The 18165-nt window shown below is 40.6% G+C and overlaps 1 pseudogene; it reads right to left on the bottom strand.

Moving 5' to 3' along the window:
* Positions 1-552: 552 nt before the first annotated feature.
* LOC131678673 (thioredoxin-like protein 1) lies at positions 553-1852 on the bottom strand (annotated as a pseudogene).
* Between the last annotated feature and the right edge of the window lie 16313 nt (positions 1853-18165).

Genomic DNA, 18165 nt, shown 5'->3' with positions numbered 1-18165 from the left:
TACGATTTTTTCGTACATATGATGAATCGTTCGTAGTTCTATTGAAACATTTTTATTTTTTATTACGAAATTTTCGTGAATACCACGAAACGACTTTCGTTGGCTTATTACGAAACAGCTTCATTCGGCAAACGAATTGTTCGCTGCTATATACGAACATCTTTTTAATATTTACGTTTACGATTCGTCAAACCGTCAACGTCAAAAAAGCTTCAATAGAGGTAGAATACGTCAACAATTCATCACGACGGTCTCAGACTGACTATTTAGTAGCCTTATCCGCGCCCGCCAATTTCAGGAAGATTGCCTGAACCTCTTTCGTTTCCAGTTGATCCAGAATCCGGAGCTGTACGGATTCAGCTGTGCCATCGCGAACTGCTCGTTGGTTTTGTATGAATAAGATTGAGTTTTTCTCTGCCGGAGCAATATCAAAATAATATGCCATTTTTTCCTGCTCATTATTTTCTTGAAAAAAATTATAAAAAGAACAAGTTAACGCGCATCACTATATTTAACCTTTTAAATATACAATCAAACATATTCGTCACCGCACCTATCCACCGCCTTCTAACCATCCTTCTCCCGGCGGCTTAAACAATCTAGTGGCTTTCACCCTTCTTCCCAGCCACCCGCTGGAAGTCATCCATCTTAGTCGTTGCAATCGGTGACCCGATGAAGGCCAAATGATCGATAATGGTTGTCTCGTTACCAGAATGGTCATCCTTCACGAACAGCTGCATTTTCTGCACGTTCTGAAATTTAACGAAGTGCAACGGAATCGGCGATCCCGACACAAGATTCTTCTGCCCCAGTACCAGATCCTGCACCGAAACTTGCGATTCGGCCATATCGAAATCGATGGTACTTGGTTGATTGATAAAGATTTTCACCTTTTTTCGGTCCGTGAGAGGGATTTTGACCAGCTGATTGAAGGTAATCGAAATGATCAACTGTTCGTCACAATCGGACACCAGATGACCACCGCTGGAACTAAGCGCATTCACCATCGGGTGGTCGTTCGATTCGTTCAAACATTCGCACTGGTTCTTCTGGATGAAGGTGTTCAAGTCCAACATTCCATGACCGTAATCTTCTCCAGATTCATACAAGCTGGCGACGTAATGTTTCTGTATTTTGGCTTCAAATCCATTAATGTCTGCACCCTGCTCCTGTCAATCTTTGTTCTGGCTCGGTAGAAAATAAACATTGGCATGGTCGACATGCCCTGGGACGGCGCCGTTTCGGTACATCTGTCGACGTCCATCTTGAGACAGGGCCGGCGGAAAGCGTGGGTAGTATGGGTAGTACTACCCACTCGAAAATAACTGAGTGGGTAATTACCCACTCGAAATATTGAACCATTTCAAAAAATTTAGATGCGCAACGCATGTATCTCGCACTACACACATTTGAAAACATCGATGTACCATAATGCCATTTGCATAAACGAACGTGATTTAATGTGAATGTAATGTAAGCGTGTGCATTGCGAAATGGAAACAATCCTTACTAATGGACCCCTCACCCTATGCTTTCTACCCACTCGGGTGTAAAGTGTTTCGCCGCCCCTGTCTTGAGAAATACAGCCTTTGGATATTTCGCCGGAAGCTGATCGAACAAATGCGATATGTTTCGGCACGGTCCACACCAAGCTGCGGTAAAATCCACAACGACCAATTTTCCTCCTGCTGCGGCTAGTTCGGTTTGGAAATGAGCTTCATCGGTGATTGCTTTAACAGCCATGCTGTATGGTTTCTTGCGCTGCTATCGGTTAGATGAAGATTCTAGTTACAGGGCCACTATTTTACCCGGAGAAATTAACTACTTAATTAACTTTTAACGTTATGCACTTTACTCCTCACAAAAATTAACTAATCGAGAATGACGACAGATGAACGATGAAAGATGATTACGAAAACTTCTCTTAGATGAACGAAATGAATTCGTGCGACCAATGGGATTGTTCGTAAAATACACAAATGTTTATTAAAATAAGCAAAACATTTCGTTTCATTCACGAAAAATAATGTCGTTTTCAACGACAACATTCGTGCAATGTACACTAAATAAGTAAAATTTACGAAAACTTTCGTTCATCAAGCGGCCATTTCTTCACACCACAGTAAAATCGATTTGGCCACATCGATTTTTTTAAATTAAAAAAAAATCGAAGTTGTCAAACATCGATCCCATAAGATCGACTGAAAACAATAAGAGGCTAACAAATACGAAAACTTTTCTAAAGCAAACGAAATGAATTCGTGCGACCAACGAAGTCGTTCGTAATATACGCAAACATTTATTGAAACAAACGAATCATTTCGTTTCATTCGTGCCATGTACACTAGATAAGTAAAATTTACTAAAAATTGTGTTCATAAAGCGTTCATTTCATCACACCACAATCTTCTAGTCCTCAATACAGGTGATCAGGTTGAAATAAAATGGATTTTGCCAGATCGATTCTTTTAGTTAGTTTAGTTAGTCGTCAAACATCGATCCTAAAATATCGATTGCAAAAATAATGAATACGAAAACTTTCCTAAGATGAACTAAATAAATTCGTGTGAGCAATGAAATCGTTCGTATTATACACAAACGTTTATTAAAATAAACGAAACATTTCGTTTCATTAACGAAAAATAGTGTCGTTATCAACGATTACATTCGTGCAGTGTACATCAAACGTGTAAAATTTACGAAAACCTTCGTTCACGAAGCGGCCATTCTTTTTCATGAAATGAACGAAACGTACTAGTCACAATGCACGAAAGTACTTCGTTGCAGAAAACAACGAATGAATTTGTGCAGTGCACGATCTATTTCATTATATTTACGAAGTTATATTATCAGTGTAATAACGCTTTGTAAAACATATATCTCTATAAGTTCTTCAATCAATGCATTTTGTATTAAGAAACTATATATGTAGCGTTGGGCCAAAAACTGAAAAGATTTTGTATGTTTTTGAGGAACATACCCTCAATATCATTTACTATGAATTGCATCTCTTAATAACACTCTACCTCAAAAGTACATGGGTGCATACTTCAAACATTTAACATGATTATTTCTCAATATTTTTCGAATACCCTTGAATCAAACTTACCACTCCTTGGATTCCGCACTACTTCATTTGACGGGCGTAGTTCCTTTCCGTCCCGGGTACAAGTTCGTTTCGACAACCGTTTACGCCGAATCACTCGTCCTGCCTGGTCTCTGTTCTCTTTTTCGACTCCTTCCACGTGACCTTTGCTTACGATCAGTTTCAAGTTTTGTGGGACCGGTTTGGCGGACGTCCTTTCGTGACCGCTTTCTAACACTTTCTTCAGAGCTTTTCTGTCTTCACGTAATCCTCGCTTTCTTTATTTTCGTTTCCTCTTTGCCCGGAACTGTCACCACAGATCAGCGGTAGCACAATCGTGGATAGGTGATGTTTATACGATAGCGCAACCATGGCAATAGTTAGGGTTAGGGAAGGAAGTGGATTAACGAGCTTATTACGGGATTTAATTTAAATTTTCTAAATTACATTCTTTCTTATGCCACAATTTGAATTCTTTTAATAAACAATAATTACCCTATATGAGCATTCGGCCTCCTTTTTGTGGGATATATCATTGTTTCCCATTATTGTTCCCGATTCGTCGGTAACAACACATTCAATAGACCACGATTGAGGGGAGGTTCTCATTCAAGTGACTTAGTAAGCGAAATTTGGATTTTTTCATGGGCCAACGAAAAAACATAGAAGGAAACTGTTCTAGGATTCAAAACGCTTATATTCTTAAGACGAAAAAAAACAAAATGGCGCTCGGGGTGACGTTCTGCCTAAACGTTGGTTAGGTGCGCGTGGAATTCCAAAACTGCCTATAGGCTGCTGCCGCAAGAGCGGCCCGGAACACAAGACGAATAATAAGACTCTAAAGTGAACTAAGTTTATTGGAGTGATGGGCTAAGAATTGGTAAAAAAACTTCAAATTTGACATAATGGTGTAATCTAAAACTTTGAGATCGATTTTTTAGCCCACTTTTTTCACTTTAAAGCTTCACTAAAAATAGTGAATACAAAGAATGTGCTGATTTTAATCATGTTTTGAGATATACGCGTTTTAAGTTTTGAGAACATTTTCGATGAATTATTCGTGGTAGAATGTAAATATTCTGTAACAATTACATACAATTATTAATTTTGGACATCGTTGATTACAAATCTGAATTGAGCTTTACGAAATTCAAAATGACCGATCCAGTATGGCGGACCCTTACTAAAAATAAGTGGAATTTCAGGCAAAATCGAAAAAAAAAGGTTTTGTGACTTATAAATACGAATTTGAGTTAATATCTATCAAAATCAGATAGGGAAACCCGGGGCTATTAAGACACCGGGGGTAATTCGGGCCCCTCGATTTCTCAGAAAGTAGCAAGACTTTCTAACTATCGTACATATTTGAGGTACCGCTATCCTGAAACATTAATTTTGAGAGCTGAAATTGATTCTTTGTTCTTTGTAGAAAGGAGATACAACGTGTTTTGTTGTTTTGACATTCACAAAACAAAAATCATTATAATGAAAAAACCGTGATTAAAGCAGGTTTGAGGCTCCTATTTTATGGAATGATTTTTGTTTGAATGAAAACAGGAATTCTGATTGTGCAAAAATTGTAGAAAATAGTCCCTAGAATTACCAGTTCATACAGAAGATTAATTGCACCGTAGGTGGCGAACGTCATCACAATCTGGACAACGTGATAGGTTGTTCCGTGGGTGACGAAAGCTGGCAGTTTTTGTGCACATTCTTTGTGCTACCGAAATGAAGGCTGCCGGAGGTGTTTGCATCTGTAACGGTTTACTGTTTATTGGTCGGTAGAATCGACTGATTTTGTTATCCAGCCGTACATCGAGTGAACAGATAAGTATCTTCAATTTTTATTTGTAGTTTGCTATCCTACAGCCATACAGCACGCCTCGAACATACTACTCAGTACCGCTGATGTAAACTGACTGTCATGAAGCTGCCGCTTTCGACCCGTTGAGACTACCAAATATCAGCCTCACCAAGCCAGGTCATAATCGCATAGTAAAAGGAATATAATTAGAAGCGTGCAAACAATTCAACGTTGTTTTCGTTTTTTTTTGGAGCTGGCGTCAAGATTTTGGTAAAGATTTTAGTAGATACCGTGTGTTACAAACCGGCACGAGAATTGTAAGTATTTATAACATATGAATTTATATATTCCCCAGATCATATTTTATCGCCATTTTACATCTCCGTCATCTATGAAAACTGTTTCGGTTCCGAGCGTTTCCCGTAAGTAGATGATAGGACTATTATGAAATAAAAACGCTTGCAAGGACGTGGCCAGGTGTGTGGAGTTAAGCGGGTCTACGTCATTGTAGATCGTGGCGAAGTCTGATATGACAATAAATATGCTCAATTCTGAAACTCCATCTACGATTTGTGTAGGTGTTCTTGCTATGCTATGCTATGATTTTTGTTTGGGTGAAAACAGAGATATTTTCGAGACGCTCACCACTTTTGTGCGATATGAGCGTACGGAACTATTCGGATCCCCTATTCCGTCAACCACCGTTCAGCGGCTTGCGGCTGCGCACACCATTACACACGCCATAGCAAAGAAAATATATGGGCCGCCAATCGACAGCTGTGACATACCAGATTAAGTTTTTGTAAAGCAATATATTTTTTTTTTGCTTCTTAAGGACTATCTCTTGTAACTAATTCATAGGAAAACATAAATCCGTTGTAAAAAAATTAAAGAAAAATGACGGTCCGAATTACCCCTAATTTTTCGATTTTCACCGTTTTCTGTGGTTGTGATAACTCACGACTAGTTTGCGATACCTCTACAGATCAAGCCGTGAATTACGTTCTCGAGACCTGCACACACGTACAGAGCAGCGCGAAGCATTATGGGAAAGTATATAATGCCATGAAAAGGTTTGTACCGGAGGAGCGCGTCTCGAGCCGAGAGCGCCCCATGGCGGCCAGGACGCCGCTTTCAACAATGGCCTGTAGAAACTTGTTGATATGCGGATCGTAAAAACCGTTTAGGGACCATCCATAAATGACGTAGCATTATATGGGAGAGGGGGGAGTTTTGTATTTTGTGATGATGTGTGACGACATGGGGTGGAGGGTCATGTCATGCTACGTAGCTTTTTTAAAGGGGAATAGGGGTTGACCTGATGTCACGACAACCTTACCCATTTCATCTAACTAACATCGTCTTTTATTTTCTTTAAATTTTTTACGGGGACAAGGGGGGGGAGGGCTACCGTCAAGCTACGTAATTAGCAGGGGGTTGTGACGAAATGCTACGATGAGGGAGGGGGTGTTAAAAATCACTCAAAAATGCTACGTCATTTATGGATGACACCTTTCAAAAAATGCAAAGAAAAAAATCGAATTTCGCAAAATTTTTAATGTGAACCATACCACAGATTAAAAATCAATAAATAGTTCGCGAAGCAAACAATATCGTGAGTACTGCGAAAAATCACGAATCAAACTTGTTAGTTACAGATCGATCTGTATACGACTGCTGGTATTTTTCCGCCAGTTAGAAGATCATTCTCACCCTGAATTTAGTAAGCAGTAGTGTGGGGATCCATAGGGGAGTATGGTGCATCTAAAAACAGCTACGCAAAATCAACGTGAATTGCAGAATTTTCTCCCAATAGTGTGATTAAAGGATTCCTCCTTCTTCCTTCTTTCTTCTTCGTAATTCGTTTATATGAAATTTTTGCAATTCAATTACGCGTTTATACGTTCATGTATTATATGCAACTGTATGTTTTTGATGTCGGGAATTCGGGATCTTCGTCGTTCGTCGCATAAATCTTTTCAAGTCTCAAAATCCATGTAGCCGGAGGAGAATGACCCTTAGGGTTAAATCCTCTATAATAAACAACATCTAACATCTACAATCCATGAAAGTTGACAAATAGAATTTATAACGCGTAGATTACCTGACACATCGAAGTGTGATTACAATCTGTTCACAGAACCAAACCATAATAATTCAGGACAGAATACGAACATGTTTAGTTCCGCTTCTTTCGCGATTGAGCGTTCACACCGCCAAACGTTCGTACCGCAGTTATGACGAATGTTGCTGGGAAGAAGTAAAACCACAAAATAAAGCTACATATGTGAAGAATAAAGAAGTTCATTTCCTGCTGTCAACCGAAGGCGTAATTTTTCTTGACACTCTTCCATATTTGTGCTATGTTGTTGCGATTCCGGTTCGCTGAAAATCGTTCCATCTCGTTTGGAGATTTGGATTACAACGGGTTCCATTTCCGCAAATCCTAAACCGAATGTGACAGTCGGTGAAAGCTGCCAAAATTGTCGGGTCTCAAGACAGCGACAAAGGAGTTATCAACAGATCACTGGTTAGATACAAACACGCGAAACAAAACTTGGTGGCTACCCATGACTTACATGTTAATTAAAAAATGTTTGTAATGATGATACATTAAAATCTGTTGTGTTGTAGTTTTTTTCTGAGGCATTTTAAATTATAAAATCGCAATGCGAAAAATGGCAGAGAAGACCTTTATTAGATGTTCATATAGCGCAAAATTTTTCCAAACCAGCCAATTGTTTTGAGCGATTATTGTACCCAGAGACTTGTATGTATGCTGTTCACATTTCTCGCTCATCGTTACCCAACATAAAATAGGGACCTGCGTGCAGCATCGATACTGTACAAACTATCGATACCAAGCTAAATGAATATTCATTAAGCGGGATAAGGTTGCATATTTCAATTAAGTTCAAATCAAATTAAGTTCTCTACTATGTGGCTGCGGTGGCAACGACGGCAGTGTGTTTTGAAATCCCTTTCTTCACAACCAGTAGGATCCACTCCAACTTATCCGACAGTTCAGCTTGAAACGATACAAGGCACCTATGAATGTGGGTATATTATTTTAGGACGGATAGACAGCTCTTTCGGAGAGAGATTGTATACACTATGATTGTTATTAAATCCAAAATGAATTATAAACGTTGGTAAGGTTACGTGCGAGCTGAAATCCCATAGAGCAGAAAGAGAGTCCATTTTGAAGATCTACAAAGGATAGTATGTTAGCCTAACCAACAAATCAAAACAGACATTCGAACGCAACAGCAGTGGCTTATATTTAACTTGCAACATCTGGGATTCACTTGTTGGGCAATTGCTCACAAATCTAAATGAACCTTCAGTGTCTTCACCCCCTCACTGCAACTTCTGCCTAGAAAGCAGGGATCAGCTTCGTGTCGATGAATGAAAACGCGCGAGAATTCCACAATCGACACGTTTCCGGTTGATGCACTTTCACAATTAAAACCCAAATCCGCTCCGCAGGAACACCGACCGCACCGACGCTTCCAGGTCTGGTGACTATTCAGAGCGACTCTAACATACCGACCGGATGTAGCAATAGCAATATGGCAGGTAAAAAAAATACATCCGCTGGATTCCGGTGCGGTAGTGGACTGGGGAAATAGTTCTCCAACTGGTTAAAAGGTAAAGGGCGCATACGGTTCTGATGACACTTGATTTTGGTTGTTTCTCTAACAATAATGACAGTTAGGATGTGTAACATGCAGGTAGGTAAAAAGATTAATAGGTGCTAAAATCGAAAAACGAAATTAGTAGAAATGTTGTTCAGTGCATACAGTTAAGCAGACATTTCGGTTAGCGCAAAATTCGTTTAACAACCTTCGTGTACATATTTACCTATTTTCAAACCGATATACGTTGAAAATAAGTAAACTATTGGCATCTACGCTATCTACAAACGTTTGCTACATATGTCTGCGATATAATGCAATAGAACCCTAAAAACTAGGTCCGTTTGTTTTATAAAGAAGTTGTTGCAAAAATATTGTTGGCACCCTTTACGCCATGAATACGATTATTGCTATAGCTTGGCACATTGAAGGGGTTGGTTGCAAATTAGCACTGTGTAATTCTGTCACGTTTCCTGCAGCCAGGCGAAGAGCGGAGGCGATATTGTGAAATCGATCATGTCCGGTGTCTGTCTGAAGCGATGCATTTTCATGATTACTCGTTAAAGCACCTTGTTTTCATTCAGCAGCCACCAAGTCCTGAGTTCAAATATGCTCGAACGAAATCGATTAAATGACTATTAAAAAGGACCCAATCGACTGTAGACTCTTGGATATAAACGAATGAAAATTTGACCTTCACAGTAAATCTCACTTTTTGACAGTTTACTAGTACTATTTACATAAATTGAGAAAACGTTTGTCGATGATTCGGTTCGCTTGTCCATGTAAATATTATTAGCGTACTGCCAAGGGTGAGAACTTGAGGCCATTCATGTCGTCTCGATACAGTATTTCATTGCATCAGTTGTATCGAACCGCGACTGAAACTAGATGCAGATCACTTTCCGACTTTGTCTTCAAAGGGTTACACCACCGTGTAGCACGAAAAAATATCCATATTTTTAAATTGAAATGAAGAGATGAATCGAGATCCGTTACAATGGGATTTGTAATATTAATTGGGATGCACGAAAAATAATGATTTTAAGTAATTTCATCAAGATGGTGGCTAGCTCGTACCAAACGAGTTCGAACCGTCGTCTTTGATCATTGAAACGTCTCGCTAGATATTGTCACATATCGTAATCCCAAATCCACGAACGGGGACCTCTACGAAGAAAGCTTGGCGACTAGGTTTCATGGGTATCTTCCGACGATTGAATCTCCAAGTGGCTTGGATGAGGTCGTAGATAAAACAAATTCACTCATAGTAGCAGCAGAGAGGCTTGTCCGTTGTTATGCGTGCTTCTAGAGGAACGCCTTGGTGGAATACCGAACTTGTTCGACTGAAAAAGTTTTGCAGCAGAGATTGGAATCGCAGACGCAGGGACGGGTCGGAGGCCTTTAAGTTGGCATACCGAAATACCCTTCGATCTGTATCTGATCGAAGTGCTTGAAAAAGCCTCTGCATAAATGTCTCAAGTCTCAACGAAACTAGCAGATATAAATAAGTTACTTTCGAAATTGGAAGACTGTCATTTCGATTAGAACTTGTAATGATGAATACTCGCCTGACGAAGATGTAGTATTCAAGACAGTTTGACACACACTTTCCTGGCTATACGGAGCCATCATTGACAATTGCCCCTGAGTTCTTGTGAGGTAGTTTTGATTCTTGTGCATTTGCTCGTAGAATTGTGACATCCAAATCGATCAAATAGTTTTGCTCCGCATAAGTCGCCGGGAAAAGACGAAATCATTCCAATTCTACTTCATAGAATGTATGCACATTTCAAACATATTTTGAAAATGGTTCGTACTTTTGTTAGTTAGCGTGGCGGGAAATAACTGTAAAATTTATTCCCTAAGTTGGCCATGTCACTTATGATAAAGCTTTAGGCCGATCAGTCTGACCTTCTTTCTTCTCAAATCAGTGCAACGTTTATTCGACCACTACTTTCGGAATGTTGGCTTAGGCGAGCCCCCGCTGCATGCAATGCAACATGCATATCAGCGGGGTAGATCTACTACTACCCTGTTGTTTTTCTCGATATTGAAGGTGATTTTGTCAACGTGTTGAAGGGGACTTAGACATGAACCCTGAGGAAGAAATAGGTAGCTAATTCGTGGTATGTATGTATGTATGTAGGTAGCCACCATCCTAGCTTGAGTCTTGCTCTGCATGCGGCTCCACTTAACAGTACGCTCAAATTTCGTTACCATTCTGCGTTCAGCATACCGCTGTGTAAAGGGCCAAAAGAGGGGTGGCGGACCTGTAGGCAAATGCACCTACTCAGTATCCGCGGGCATCAAAGAATCTCCTTCCAACAGTAAGATCCAGCAGATTGAATAACGAATTTGCAATACTTGTCAAGCTTTCCACGGGATGGTTTGTTGTAGAAGAGCGCGTCAAATTGTTTACAACTGTTGGAGAGAAATTTATCTGTCGCGAACGACGGACACTTTTCCTCCTTGACTCCGATTGGCTTCTAATAATAGGTAGCTAATTCGTGGTGTCGATAAATCATCATGCGAAAAATGCATGTGTTTTTGAGACAGCAAGTTTAGCAAAAAGTCGGTGAAAGACCATGCTGGTGCAGCTTCTCATAAAGAATTTTGGTAGAAACTGAATTAAAAGCCTCCTTAATATTTAAAAAATTGATGCCATCTGCTCTTTTCTAGCGTAAGCCATTTGAATTTATGTTGAGAGCAATGAAAGACAATCGTTAATCTCTTTGTCTTTGCGGAACCCACATTGTGTATCTGACAGTAAGCCGTTTGCTTCAACCCAATTGTCGAGGCGAAATAAAATTAGTTTCTGGAATAACTTTCGAGGACAGCAATGTGATTGGTCGATACGAGTTGTGGTCGGAGGCTGGTTATTTTGGTTTTACGATGGTGATGACATTCACTTGCCTCCAGTCATGAGGGACAATGTTAGCCTCAAGAAACTTATTAAATAAATTCAACATGCGTCTCTTGGAAGAATATGGCAGATTCTTTATCAAGTTAAATTTGCTTCTGTCTGGCCCTGGGACTTTATTGTTACATGATAAGAGAGCAAGTGAGAACTCCACTATCGAAAACGATGTTTTGTTCACGCTATCGTGTGGGGGCGGAAGCCGAACAAACCTTCTTGTCAAAATCGAATAACCAATGGTTTAAATATTCCACGCTCTCGTTAGTACTGTTTCGGTTTCGTAAGCACCGGGCCGTTCAAAGAGTTCTCATCGATGTTTCTCTCGTTAGCCCGTCGATGAACTGGCGCCAGTAGCTATGTTTCTTGGTTTTCATCAAACTCTTCATGCGCGTTTCCGCCATCTCGTACTGTCGGTAACTGGATAGCAGCCGCCGTCCCAGAAGGTCTTATATGCGGCGGCCTTCTCCGCGTACACGTCTGACCACTCTTTGTCCCACCATGGGTTGGGAGGACGCCCGCGGGAGTTTGCGTCTGTCATGCGTTTAGTCTGAGCTTGAATCGTGGTATCGAGAATCAAGACAGTCAGGAACCCGTATTCTTCCTTCGGAGGAAGCTCTTGTGTCGATTCCACTGTTCGAGATATCGCGGACGCGTAGCTCTTCCAATCATTATTTCGTGTGAGGTCATACGATACATTGATTGTATTTGGTGGCCTTTTGAACCGTTAGCAATATTTATTAGGATTGGCATATGGTCACTGCCATGGGGATCAGAGATTACCTTCCACACGCAATGTAGACACAGCGATGTTGAGCAGAGGGACAGGTCTAAGGTGCTCGAACGCGCTGGAGGGGCTGGAATCCGTGTCATATTGACGTTGTTGCTAAGCTCATGGTTGTTGCTAAGCTCATGGGGGATATAGGTGGAAACCTAGGATATTCCGGGAACCTGCTTCCTCCGGCAAAGAGGATACTTTTCGACCCTTTTGAAACCCTGTCTTTCGATATGTCAAACTTAATGATTTTGCAAACAAAATGCGCTCGAGGATATTTTTAGGGTTTTGGTCGAATTCACTACACCTTAGAGTATTTCGGGATCGTAATCGAAAAAAGGGACGCTTTTAGACAGGTTGCAAAACCCGTCTTGTGGCACTTCAAACTTCATGATTTTCCAAAGCAAGTTCACTAAAGAACATTTTGAGGGTTTTCGGTCTAATTGGCCACAACCAGCGATATTTCGACAACGTTATTCCTCCGGTAAAGAGGACACCAACCGGTTATAAAACCCGCCTTGCGACATATCAAACTTCATGTTTTTGCAAATTAAGCTATTATGACTGTACTATATGTGGAGGTATTTTTTCGGATAGAACCCAACCCGAGTTTTTACCTGAATGTGGTTCTTCCGGAACACAGAATTCTTTTTGGTCAGTTGTGAAAGCCGTTTTATGTCGCATGTCAAACATCATGAAAGTAGATCATCGGATTTGCAAAATCATGAAGTTGGACGGCATAGACGGGTTTTATAACGGGTTGAAAAGTGTCCTTCTTGTTGGAGGAACTATGTTGTCGAAATATCCGTGGTTGTGGCCATTTAGACCAAAATCCTTCAAAATGTGCTTTAGTGAACATGCTTTGGAAAATCATGAAGTTTGAAGTGCCACAAGACGGGTTTTGCAACCACCGGAATATCCTGGGGTGTGTCCAATTTGTCCAAAAAGCCCTCAACATAATCTCCAGTGCACTTGATTTGCAAATTTGATTTGACACCCCGCAAGACGGGTTTTATAATCAATCGAACACTCTTTGCCGAATACTCCGGGTTGTGGCCAATTGGTCCAAAAACTCTCAATATGACATCCAGTGTACTTACCCTGTACAATCACGAAGTTTGACACCCCGCAAGGCGGGTTTTAAAGTCGATCGAAAAGTGACCTCTTTGCCGGAGGCACCTGGTTCCCGGAATACCCCGGGTCGTTGCCAATTCGATCAAAAACTCTCAAAATGATCTCTGGAGTGCTTGCTCTGGATAATCATGAAGTTTGAAATGCCGCAAAACGGGTTTCAGGAACGATCGAAAATTGTCCTCTTTGTCGGGGGAGCCAGGTACTCGGAATTCCCCAGGACGTGGCCAGTTCGACCAAAAACCCTCAGAATGTTGTTGAATACGTTTGTTTACAAAATCATAAAGTTTTATGCGTCGCAAGACTGGTTTGAAAATCGCTATAAAAGTTTTCGCTTTTCGGAAATGGGGAGTACCCAACAATATATCCGAAACTACGGTTAGTTCCGGAGAGATGGTCGCGGTTTCTAAAACCGATGGTCATTTTCAAAAAACCACATCAAATTTGGTTGGTATGCGGATTAGAACCATTATTTTGAACTATAACGTTTTCGATAAAATTGGGGTTGGGGACGTAAGAGTTAATAGATATTTCAGCTAGCAGAAGATCTTATCACACAACTTAGAACTGGATAGAGAAAGTAAGAAAGTCGTGACGGTTTCCACGAACATTAAGGGAGAAGGAGACAGAGAAAAACCAGAGAGAGAGAGAGAGAGAAAGAGGGGTGGATGGGGCGTGTGAGAAATGGCCAATGATGGTTAGTGCCGTGACCTTACATTTATAGGCGTATTATGCGATATATTTATTTCTTTACACCCTTATTACAAATTTTCGCTAAAATTCTGGGATTCAAAAATACTCTTGGTGATGCTACGAGTCTAATTATATGAGAAATCTTTTATCTCACTAATAGGTGGATTACTTAATGATATGTGCATTAATATACTTTCCAAAATTTACTTCACGGTTGAACGCAACACTTAATTCAAGGGATAAATACATGAACTGTTATAGCATTTAATATATTTTTCCTCCATATTTTCCGATAGTACCAATTTCAAAAATTTCAAGCGAAGTGGGCTGAAGCCTAGAATTGTCCAAATGATGTGAAATTTGGCATCTGAGCTTAGTTTGACATTTGTCGCAATATGAGAGGGAGGGTCTTTGAGCATCCGAATTTTTTTTTTTGCGATGCCCTAACGAACAACATCTACTATTGAAATTTCGTTTCGTATCGTTAAGAGAATTCAGAAGAGTTATTCGTTTCGTTTCGTGCCGCATAGACCAGAATCACGTTTCACCCACCCTTACTTATTAGATAATCAGCAGTCAACATGATGAAGTCAGTGTGCAACGCAAATCTTTCAATGCGTATCCCTCTCTTGCGGAGTTTCGCCCAAAATTAAAATATTGTCATTTAAAATGTTTCCCGTTCACCAACTAATATAACCCATCACTTATAAAAGCAACCGTAGGATATAGTTTCCAATTTTACTCACGCGACAGATCTTATCCGACAGTTTTGTGACAAGCTATCCTCAGGATGTTTTCTGTTCTGTTCCTGCCCTGTGTCGAACACGTTGTTCGGTATTAGGTTCTACCAGCTTGTAGCCGATGTTTTTTGCGGCACTTTTGTTACTCTGCTCCCTGCATACAGTATTCACATCCGTGCACGGTGGAAACTCACTCGATAGAAGAGCGGTTTTGTCCCCTTTGGCTACATTCCGAGATAGACGCGTCCGAAATATCAACACGGGTAGGTTTTCTTCCAGAATTGGCAACAGTCTATAATTACGGTGAGTGAGGGAATAATACCCCTAGTAGTGAGTTTCATTGCCCAAGCAACAGAAAGCTACATAATATTCCTCGTTAAAGCACCCAAAAACGTAAAGACAGTTTGGGGGCAAAGCACAATGCGCCATATGAATATTATTACTTCCCTTCTTATCGACAGTATGTGCCCGGAATCGGAAACGAGCTCGGGCTGGTTTGTGTTTTTATTCTTGAGATCCCTCCGTTTCGGTCCACTTTGGATGACAGTGAGTGGCCACTGTGCGGAAGATGCTATGGCTCCAGTTGCCATATGGTGGCGAACGACTTTTCACTTTTTAACTGTTATGATTCAATGTTGTTTGTCACGGTCGATGGCATGTTTTGACTTCAACCTTGGACCCAACTTGGAAGTATTGTTGTTGTTTTTTTCTATCTGGTGTATTCGGCCGATCCGTCGTCTGTCGCTCAGAAACAAACTCCAATTGAGAACAAACGGGACGGTCGTGAGAAAATAGTTTTTATTTTTCTAAAGTACAGCCCAACTAATCCAGCTCTATCCATCCAGTCAGGAACAGAAATTGGGGTGTTATAGATACTATGTTGGTAGACGTACTTTTCGATTATGATTCAGGAACCTGAGGCGAGGATGTGCCTGAGCTGCTGACAATACTTACAATAAACACGCAAGATTCTGCAATGGATACTAGTGATGTTTTGAATAATATTTATTTACTTAAGTTATAATATAATTCGTTTCAAGCAGCGATCTTCGTACAGATAATAATTTAACATACTGACGTTAATGCTAGATTGTCACTTCTGGTTGAGCAAAATTCTTTATTCATAATGGTTTGTTTTGATGTGGGCTTGACGAATAAATGACAGAAATCGTCGATGCCTGTTACCATTTTACGAAGCAGTTGACCACCTGGATCGGTAATTGTATCCGGAAGATGGACGTCAGTGCCGTCCAGCGCTCTTGTGAGAGCATCGCGACTAAGTTGCGTCGTACGGTTGACCAGGGCCCCTTCTCCAATATTAATTGACTTTTTTTAACGAATAAACATTATGTTTTTAATTAAAAACTACTGAATTTGTTGAAATTTTTGTTTTGTTCTTTTAACTACATGACTGAACAAATTCTCATTTTTATTGAACACCCATTATGGAGATGCAGAGGATTCCTCGGTCTCTAGCAGCGACATGTATCGCACTAACATTCCTTCCTTTACCAGAAAATTTGCATTCGGACGTGGCCGGCGTCAGCATGCAAGAATAAATCACGCGTGTTTTTTGAAAAGGGCCAATAAGCATACTGTCAAAATTCACTTTGAAGGGAAATTCCGGACAAACCATTAATGGCAGATTTTGAATCATAACAGTAAACGACAGAGAAAACCTTTCTCTTTCATAAAATGTTAACATCCATTATCGGCGAGTTATGGTTTGTCCGGAATTTTCTCTCGAAGTGAATTTTGACAGCATGCTTATTGGCCGTTTACAAAAAACACGCGAGAAATGTAGATTGCTCAATGTGGCTCATTATGATATTCCCAATCATGTGGCTCCAATGAACATATTGCAATCTCAATTGGTTCTGGTCAATAATGGAGGAAAATCACGGGCGATCTCTTATGCTTATGCTTATATAATACCATTTATTTTCACGTTTGCGTTAGCTTAAAGGTGCCTAATTCCTTGTTTTACATTCTCAATGCCTTTAAACTACAGGGGATAGCAAATATGCTTCATATAGATGTTCATTGGGAGAGGGGGGTTTATTCCTACATTTGGATATCAGAGACAAGGGAAACACATATGTGTTTCTGATAAAACACATAACAGAAACATTTCAAAACTATATCTTGCACTGTTACTTGTTACAATTTTCTGTTATTTTAACTACTAACGAGAGCAGATTTATAGCGCAGCTTACTATGAAAATGGTGTTCTGTTATAATCTTGTTATTTCATTCTGATCGCAAAGGTGACAGGGGGAGACAACAAATTATTTTCAATTTCAGGTATCGGGAGTTTCCAGACTCGGGCGACCTTTATCAGGAAGCGCTATAAACTGGGACGCCGGGGGGTCCTCCTTGCGCCAGCAAAGCTTCTTTCAGGCGGTTTCGGTGCACGGCTCAGATGCGGATTGGCAACACACTGCATTGCGCGTGAGATATTTGTGCTGTAGGTACCGTTGAAGTTGACTCATTCGTCCGAGATGTTTCGTGTCATGATATTTTTAGGAAAGTGTGTGCGAGGGACATATAGAGGAGATCACAGCTTGTCAGTGCATCTCGAACCGAGGCATTAGTAAGCATCCAATAGTTGAAATCTAGCAGAACAATACCCGGCACTTGCCCAGACAATATGTTCGATATCGTGATAACCGTCGCAACAAGCGCCGATAGCGCTAATCGCGAGACCAATGCGTCAGAGATGAGCGTCTAAAGTGTAGTGATTGGACATGAGTCGAGACATCACACGAATGAAATCCCCACCCACATCCATTCCCCTAAACCAAGGTTTCGTTGATACCTTGGGGATGACAGAACGTAGTCACCGTCCCAACTCTTCATTGCTCCAAGATGCTTGCCATCTTTAATTTCATTGTTATTTATTTCTTATCTTCGGTATACACCGTACAGACACATTTTTAAACTATATATTTCTTATTAATAACTTATATCTATGCTTGGAAACATTTCCACAACAGAATGGGGTTACGAAGAATACGAGGAGGCGCATACAAATTAACGCCCGAGAAAAGATCGGGACTGTCGATATTACCTGACAGCAAGTCGAAAACAAAAACTCTTTGCAGGAAGATACGGCGAGTCGCCAGAGTCTGCACACCGAGTAGCATACATCTTTCGGCATAAGGAGGCAACACAACTGGATCATTCAATGGAAGTTTCCTGAGGGCGAATCGCACAAAACATCTTTGTATACGTTCTAGTCGGTCAATTTGAACGGCATGGTATGGTGTCTACACTTGCACTGCATACTCCAGAACACTTCTGATCAGGGCACAGTAAAGTGCTTTTAGTGCGTAGAAATCATCGAAGTCCGCCATGTTCCACTTTAAGAAGCCCAGCATTC

Source organism: Topomyia yanbarensis, chromosome 2 (assembly GCF_030247195.1).
Source record: "Topomyia yanbarensis strain Yona2022 chromosome 2, ASM3024719v1, whole genome shotgun sequence".
Classification (NCBI taxonomy): Eukaryota; Metazoa; Arthropoda; class Insecta; order Diptera; family Culicidae; genus Topomyia; species Topomyia yanbarensis.
This window is presented reverse-complemented; position numbering and strand designations above follow the sequence as displayed.